Consider the following 9,688-nt stretch of genomic DNA (forward strand, 5'->3'; position numbering starts at 1 on the left):
AATGTTATACATTACGGTTTGCCTTTGAACACTGTCCAGGCTTAAAATGCCCATATACAACATCATGGTACTCATTAAACCGTTCATGGACTAAATAATGTGTGGTTAGCGTTTACATTTGAGACGCAATCGCTTTCTTAACTCTATGTTAGCCAAAGATTCTCAGTGTTCATAATACTTGAGAATAAGTTGAATTACCTGATTTTTAAAATGTCAAACACATTTTCCATGGTTTTCATTCATAGAGAATATTTGTCGACATAATTCAAAATTCAAAATAAAAATTATAATGAAAAATTTCATCAAAACTAAATTTAATGAAAGCATTCGAATGGAATATGTCTAACTGAGTAGTATTACAAGCAAGATAACTAGATGGACTATCGATTAAATGAGATTGATACCGGTTTCGAAGATGGATACGATTCGAAGCTGTTTCGATTAAATGAGATAGATAGTGGTTTAAACTGAACTATAAGCGATGTTTCTGAGGCGCTGACCTGGGTAGAGGTTGAAGAGCATTTTAAACCATATACTTATCTACCGTATTCACGTCTCTCTGCCTAGTCTGGCGTAGTGAAAAATATGGAATCCTAATATAGTTGGGACAACCGTTGACCTTAGTAAGGAAGGCAATTTAATAATTTCACTGCCAAATTAGGACCAAATATCTGCTCTCGGGCATTTCGAACCTGACGCAGAAGGATATATTTTTTGCAAGATCGCAAAAATGAATAGCATCATTTTTCCCCTTACAACGAACTATTGTTATACACAAGAAATTAGAAAAATAGAGTAATTAGGGTATTTAGGAAATTTTAGCCTCTAACTCATACCTCAATTCACACCTTTTCTTGCTAATTCTCGTGCTTCGTCTCGAGTCTCGATGATTACTTCAGGAAACAATAGCAAAATTGATAACTGTTGTCTTGCGTAGCCTTAGCAACAAGGTTGAGTCATCTGTGAACTACCGTCTTATCGTATTGGAAAGGCTTGAAAATTCACTATCACCTTAACGAAGTCGTTAATATTTTAGAAAGCAAACCATGTGAACGTTGATGAGTTCAAAAAGTTTGCTTGTTTAAGGTTCTCTTAGCGAGAATAGTGCCTTTGGTATTTCACAAATCCTTAAAATCAGGAAGTAATAGCCAAATTGGTAACTGTTGTCTAGCGTAGCCTTAGCAACAAGATTGAGGCATCCGTGAACAGCCATCTTATTGTATTGGAGAGGTTTAAAAAGTCAATATCACCAAAGCGAAGTTATTAAAAAATTTAAAAGCAAACCGTGCGAATTAGTGAATTGAAACGTTTTTTTCCGTTGGAGGTTCTCTTAGCGAGAATAGTAGCCTTTGGTATTTCACATAGCGTTGCGTAATTCCATCATTGCAGGCGAGTGAATCGACGAGGCAGGCAGTAGTTTCGAGTGCCGCCGTAACAAGTTCGTCGAGGGCCGCAGTCTTCCTACCTAGGGCGTGACACGCCCTCCCCTTTCCCGCAGGAATCCCCCTCCCCTCTTCAAATCCCCTCCCTGCCCTCCCCCCCCCCCCTCCACACGTCTCCTCACTCCCACGGCTAAATATTCCGAAGCTGAGAATCCCACCCCCTCCCCATCCCCCTCAAACGTCCACTGCACCCTTTCATATCCCCGCCAGCCATCCTTACTCTCGCCCTCCAACACCCCCCTGGGAATTAGTTCTGCTTCCATTGCTCCGCTCACCTTGTTTTAAACCATTTTGTTAACTCAGCGTCTTCTTTCATAGGACCGACAACTGTTCCGTTTTTACCCTCCATGTTTCCTTTTGTCAGTTTTACCCTTTCGTTTATTTTTTTCCATGGAAACCATTTCAAATCTGCCGTTCTCGCTTCGTGGATTGTACGTGCTTGATATAAGCCCAGTAATATGCTTTTGCTTACTTTGATACGCTCTTCAGGGGCCCATATCTTCGGTGCTAAGCTTAATGAACCAATTTTCATAAGCCGTGTCGGAATATTATTTTTCCTCCATTGAGTAGGCACGTGGAAATTCATGAAAAGCTACCGCACATTTGATTTGAACGTTTCTTTGTTTCGGACTGCAGCGAGAGAAAGTAGCAGGAGAGAATTATAAATGGTGGTTCGTGGAATCCATTTTAATGCAAGCGGGTCATGCCGTAGAATGTTTCCGCGTTACTCATTGCAACATACGAGGCGCTGTGAACAGTCGTAACTCGATTTGACTTCTATTTCCACGAATGAATGGATTTTACTCTCTTGCGTGATAACTCGGCGAAATTTGTCCGCAAAACGGTTTCGAAAGAGTAAAAATGAATCAGTTTCGGCGTAACAGGATATAAATATTTAAAGTTTATTGTGAGTTTTCCCGCGCGTAGACGGAGTAATGTAATCGGCAAATTGAAAATCCGCTACGAAGCTCACCTCTGCATTTTACCTCGTTCATTTATTTTACAAACCGATTGAGAAGATTACCAAGTAAATCTCTGAGTAGTCCGTTTATTTTATACGAGGAAAAAATTGGTAACTGGCAAAGATTAGTTTACCATGAAATAAATCTCAATGACGAAACTAATACAAGCATTTGATTACGTAATAAATTTATAATGCTGGAAAACTAGCCGTCTTTCATTTTACTGTAATTTCACGTATCCTCATTGATTAATTCAGGGGGTTTCATATTTCAGATGGAAATTTTAATCCGGCTTATTCTTTCCGGTAGTTCGGTCATTTTTTGTTTTGGCTTGGTTACGTTATAAATTCATCAGAAGCACCAGAATTTTAGAGGAAGTTGTTTCTTTCAGATCATGATCTCAATTTCAATAAATGTTATTGAACGCTAATGTTTAAAATTACGAGGGGTGTATAAAATTGGTTCTTGTATTAGCATTTACGAAAAAATAATCTACAATCCATATATTTCTTACCTTCAGTTATTGATTCATGCTTCAATTAGAAGTTATGAAAAGTCCAACTTTTTTTAGTTCCGCACGAAAAATATTGTCCTTTATCCTATTCTAAACATTATAACAGACCACGCATTAACGGTTTAAAAGACCTCATATTCTGTAAAAAAAACATTGTGTATGCCCACAAAACTTGTCATTATCACTTGATCGTAACGGGGTACCGCGACGGTAGGGAGGAGCCGTGGGTTAATGGTAGTCCTAAATCGCCTCAAAAATCGAACTCAGTGGTAGCATTTCATTCATAACCAGCTGGAAAGGGACAAAATATGCATGGTGCTTGCCCCCCCTGACAGCCCTGGCCACGCCTATGAATGCTACCTCCTATTTGCATACTATCGACGTGCAATGGTAGGGGCAAGTCAGTGTCCGATTTTACCACCAAGACTCTTCCTTAATCTGTACACTCATTTGGTAATAAATTATTTATTTACGATTTTTTTATGTGGTTCTTCTTCAACATTACTTTTGAGTGTTACTTATATTAATCATCTTTTTAATGTTATGTAAATTTTGAAATCGGTTATTAATAGTTGTGAATAAATTATTGTTAACTTCTAATTTTTGCATGCATTTTTGCATGAGTGCACTCTCTCAGCTAGTTTATACCAACTGGAAATATCTCCTTGTCCTACACGTAAATTAGGATTAGAGTCGGATGTTAAGGAAGTGAATTCACCTTATCCTACATTTTCCGATCTTAAATGGCCCAGGAATCTCACAATCTGGCAAGTCTGTAGTAAAACAGTTTTTAACCCAAGGTTAGTTAGGTGTTATTGAATTCCCTGGTTTTCAATTTCTTTTATGAACTTTTTTCATAACGCTCCCTCCGCCGAGATTGTTAATGGGTGAGTACTTTGGAAATCGAATGAATAATATTAATTCCATTTCCAAATATTTTTTTATTTCATCGGCCAAATCAAAATATTTTTGGATTTTCTCTCTTTCCGTGGACTCAACTTTGTGAGTCAGTGGCAGTGCTACATCAATTATATTTGCTCTATGTTCTGATTTGTGGATAAACTATTTATCATATCTATTGTAATATATGGTTTTGTCTGTGGGTATCCAGTAGAGAATGTGTACTTGTTTCTAGCGGTGGAGGTGGTAGTAGGTATTTGTAATATGGTGAATTATTATTAGTAGTAGTAGTATTGTAGTTATAATTATTTTACGTCTTGTGTTTCGCGAAGTTTTTCAAAAGAAAACGGACCAAGTCTGGTTCACTTGTGTTCTTTTGTCATTATTCTATGGAGAGGAAGTGTCGCACAATATGGCAGGTGTCCAGGAGAATGGAGTTTTGTAAATTTGGCAGATTACCATCTAGGTAGAGTTTTTTCAGTTGTTAAAATGTCTCATTCGGTATGATTCCTGTTGTGGATATAACCTCAGCATTCTCATCATATCTTAAATTTCAACAGCAAGTTCTGCGTATTTATTATTATTTTTATAGGTATTTAATCAGGTATCTACATTTTTCTGAAATATTTTGCATCTAAAAACTGAGCCCTGGGTAGGAAATGACTTGTCAATCGCGTTCTCAGGTATTGGAGCTAGCTTATAGAAAGACTAATCAAACACTGAAGTGAAAAGTAAAATGGCGTTTGGCATTCGTATTTATTAACATTCCATTAGGGGGTAAACGGTAGTGATTGGGTTTCGACCAACGTTTCTCGGGTTTAAATCCTTTGGGGACACCAAAAAATTAATCCTTTCAGTTGGAGGTTTTTCCAGGGAAAGGAACTGGAACCATCTACGCTGATATTTGTTATTCAAATTCCTGTAAGTCATATTTGGGTGGAATCACTGGTTGAGTGAGTATTTTACTCGATGTCTGTAAATTTCTCTAATTCCTGTAATATTTACCATCTTCCCTGGTCCGTGATTCGATCCCTTGTCCATGGGAATTTTTTCTCGTGGCAATTCACCACCGTTCTCTCGCGGCCGGATTCAAATATTATACATTAGTGCGATGGAGTGGCGCAGCGAGGGGGGGGGGGGTGTTTCGAGGATAACCGCCCCCCCCCAGAGCTCAAAGAAAGTTTTAATTTTAATCCATTTTACTTATTCGGATCAGTATTACTTATATAAAAGTCTTATGATTAATCAAATATCCCTCGGAAAGCCGTAAAACTCGCCATTTTGAGCCATTATTCTTAAAATTTTTCTGAAGAAGAGCCCCCGCAACTCCTACTTACCCTGGTGGGTATGCAATACCCCCACACCCGTAAGTATTAGTTACCCTAAACCCCCCCTAGCCTTGATTCCTACCTGCGCCCCTGGTGCGATGCACAGCTTTACTGCAAGTTTGAGACTCTCTAAAGGTTGCGGCTTCATGGAAGTCCTTTCTCCATCGTATTGCCATCATGGATGGTCCGCCAGGGCCTAACATCTAGTACTTTCAGTTTCAGTACTAACATTCAGTACTTCCAGTACAATTTATTTGGGAAATCAGAAACCTGGATAGGGTAGTGACATGCGCATTGGCCAGGAAAGTGTAACCTATTCAATTCCCGGTCCAGAGGAATTTTTTTTTTCATTGCAATTCACGAAAAACTTTCTCACGCAGAGAATAAGGAGTCCACTTTCCAATGGACAAAGGATAGGTATTGAAATGCCAAGTGGTAAACGCAGTTTCTTACATGAAAAGAGTTGGGAAGAAGCTATAGGATTAAAATAACGATTGACAATTTACAAGGATTAACGAGAAGGATCTTGCGAGCGAGAGAGAGATGGGGAGAGGATTGAAAATGTGTAATCGTTAGCGCACTGTGTTAGCGAAATCGAATCCTATGAGGATCTTTTAAGTTAAAGATGTAATTCTGTCCAAATAATAAGTTGTAAATATATATATTTCACATTTGGACGAAAAAAAATCAGAATCGAAGTTTTCATTATATCTTTTACTTAATGATAGTGAAAGCATTTAAAAAACAGGAATAGACTTATAAAGTTATTGGAATTAAGCGTATGTGAATTGGTGGTTAGAGGATGGGATTTTTGGGAGCGCAGCAAGGTTAGAGAGTCTACCGGCGGGGCGCGGGCATTTGCATACTATTGACGTGCGACGGTGCGAGCAACTCCAAATTCGATTTAACCTCCAGCACGGCGAGAAAAGTACTGAATCGGGGACCAAGATTTTCCTATCATCTAAAAACCTTAAAGAGAAGATGGGAAACCTTAGTTGTCCAAATGAAGAGGCATGGTGGTCCGATGAAAAAAATCGTAGGACAGGTGGAAGGGAAGAAGGGCAAGAGACTGCCTCGAATGAGCTACACAGGACATTTTATTAAGGGAGTAAAAGAGAAGAAGTAACGTCGTAATGAAAAGGCTAGCGGATAGGAGAGCGGAACGGGCAGCTGCGTCAACTCTATCTTAGGATTATTGACTTTTGACGATGAAGATGAAATTTTCGTAGATACTTCTGAATTTTAAAACTGATACTTCAGAAAGGTAAGGCAGTCACAGGTTTCAAAATTACTTATTGGTGCGACCGATTCCGATACAAATTATCACAATCAAGCCTGATACTTTGTATAGAAATCGGTCGCGTCAATAAATAATTGTGGATCCTACCTATATATTACTACGCAAGCCTAAGACGGCTTGCGTAGTAATATATGCTCGTAGTGTATATATATACCTTTCCTTTCTGAACTATCTATCTAAACTATCATGAAGAAGTTCCATCATGTTAGGCCTGACACTGAATTGAATTTTAAAATTGAGTTTAGCGGTAAGAATGGAGTACTCTAAATACCAATTGTAGTAGTGGGAGTACAATAAATACCAACCTGCCCCCTCATTAGATAATTTTTAACCTTTTCTTATCAATTTATTGCGGCAAACACGACTCAAGTTATTAATTCATTCAACGCGTTTGGAATGAAATCGGTCATGACCTATTAACCTCCTAATTTAAAGCTATGACAGTGTTAGTAATGATTTATTAACCTATTTGTAAGAATGTGTGGATTCCGGAGTCACTGTTTCAAATGAATCAACAAAAAATTACCCGTAGTGATAACACCTACACAGATACCATAATTCGCGTGAATTGCTTGAGTATTTAAATGCTTACTGTACTTTCCTTATGTTGGTATCTTTGTCCAACAAAGGACATTGCGTTGTTACCATTTTTATGACGGTTGCGTAGTTACCATATTTAAATTTTTACTGTACTTTCCTTATGTTGGTATCTTTGTCCAACAAAGGACATTGCGTAGATACCGTTTTTATGGGGCAGAAGAAATCAAATTGCGTATTCAGTAAAAAAAACAATATTTCGTTTCGAATTGAAGAATGAGCTTGGTAAATCGATTTTAATCATTAATTGTGATAAAATTGTGGCAGCATGTGCAACACCATGGTCAAAATTTTGCGGTGAGTGGAAATAGTTGCTTGTTGAAAGATTTATTCTAAGTATTTTACTACTTATTATTAGGGATTATCGTACTGGTTCACAACCCTAAATATCTGTTTTTGGCTTAGATACTAAATACCCTTTTTCAGTATAGTTTCGAGAAAGCTGCATCGTGGTGACATTGATTTATGAGGTTCAGCCAGCTTTTCTGCTACAGGGTATCTTTGGTCGTATACTTCTTATCTCCGGTAGCATTGAATCCAAGAATTTCCTTTTATCTTCCCAAGTAGGTGCATCAGTTGTCATATTTGTGGTTTTATCCTCCCTATTTTCTCCGCGTGATGAATATCACCCTATTCTTGTCTCTCATTTTATTGCTTTTTCCACGTATTTTCTGCACGAATTCAAATGTTATTGCCAAAATTCTTGTTTGAAAATATCGATAGACCTTTACCTACCAACCCAATAATGCTAAATTTCATTATCTAATTCTATTCTTGCATACGAAGCACTTTAACAATTGGAACGCCCCAGTAGATTCAATACTTCACCGGATTTTAATTACTTTTAAGAGCAACGATTTGGTATTTTTATTCGGACACAAACATTTTCACGCACAATCTTAAACAGCCCAAGCCCAGTTTTGGATTCAGGAATATTTATTTAGAAGGAAGTCCGTGTATGTATTTTCATGAGGCTATTTAGCTTAAATCGTCTTTCAATTGATGTACTTACGTGTCTCTTGTGTTACACCTGTTATTCTTTATCAAAGATAAAATCGCTGGAGAGTCCTAGAAGTAAAATTTAAAACAATTTAAAATTTATTGCAGGTCATAGGTAAACTATTTCTCGAATACTGTTGTTAATAAACTCCACTCTTGAGTTATTGTCTTTGGTCATTTAGTCTTTAAGTTCATAAGAACCATATCAACATATTTTATGCACTCTTCGCGGTTATCCATTTCTTTATTCTAACCTTGCATGGATTTACTATTTACTAACCGTTGGCAAGTTATTCCTTAGCATGGATGTGCTCGTATTTTTTTTTGTTTTTATGCGTAATATATTTATAACCGTGTGGTGTGCATGTGGGGATCCTCTTGCATGCTGCGTACTAATGATTGGCCAATGGCCATCCCCTCCCAAACACCCTAGACATGGCTCGTGGAGTATTATGTAGGTACATTTTTGAGCCTTGAGAATATGATTTCAAAAAGCATGCAGAAAGGATATCATGATTGAAAGACCGTAAAGTCGATTAGTATGTTGAATATGCAGACGAAATTTTAACGAGGAAGAACGCTCATATACATCCCTTGAAAATAAATTATCTTCAGTAAATATGCTGATCAATATGCTAGTCGGATATTACGCTCGCTTTGCTTCAAGGAAATTCTGCACCGGTCGCTGTGAAAGAATTTATTCGTCCGACTTTAGCCTCGAAACCAGTCACTTTGATCTCGGCCGAACGGCTTTTAATCGAGAAACCCGAATTTTCTCGAATATTTAAGGGACAAGATGTTCACCTAGTTACCAATAATTTGGTTCTGCCATGAATTCTCTGTACTGGTGGAGAGGGTATCAAATACAAAAAGCCATTAAAGGCACGCTGCGTTTTTACACTAATTGAAGTCAGAGCAATTATCACTTTTAATCGTTGGTAGCCAATATGCCCAGAAAAAAACTCGCGATTAAAATCAAACTCCTTCCCTGGGAATCGGAACCTAATCCCGGAATTTAAGCCACCGCAAAGTCCACATTGGAAGAAAACATAAATGGCGCAATGATACCACCGCGTCGGGGGAATGACTTTTTCGTCGTAAATTTCTCAACAACCCCCCACAGCGCACCAGACTCGTTACTGTAAAAACTGCGTTAGCCATAAATTTTATCGGATTAGATGTGGAGGCAGTTGAATGAATCGATATATTCTGGTGGTAGTTTTATACACTCTTCACCATTGGACATTATGGTTAACCGTAATTGAGTATGAATAATGGGAATATTTTGTATTTTTGGTTAAAATATTGCCATTTATCTTAGCTAAGGTTATTATATAAATTGAAAAACTTACAGTTCACTGTATATTCTTTTAATGTGCTTCTACAGCTTTGCCCTGGCTATTTATATGAAACGCTTTTATAAGAGCACTTAGAAACGGCCCTTAGCAACTCTAAACAAGTATCCAAGGTGAACATAAATGGATTTTATATAGTAAATTGATATTTTAATATTTTATATGTGTAAAATATATTTGTGTACGTTTAATCTGTATTTCAATATGTATAAGTATTTATTCAATACTCTCGTCTTGTTCAATATTTCTTTAAGAGACTGTGATCCTTCTGCTTGACAAATATTATATCAG

Source organism: Ischnura elegans, chromosome 1 (assembly GCF_921293095.1).
Source record: "Ischnura elegans chromosome 1, ioIscEleg1.1, whole genome shotgun sequence".
NCBI lineage: Eukaryota > Metazoa > Arthropoda > Insecta > Odonata > Coenagrionidae > Ischnura > Ischnura elegans.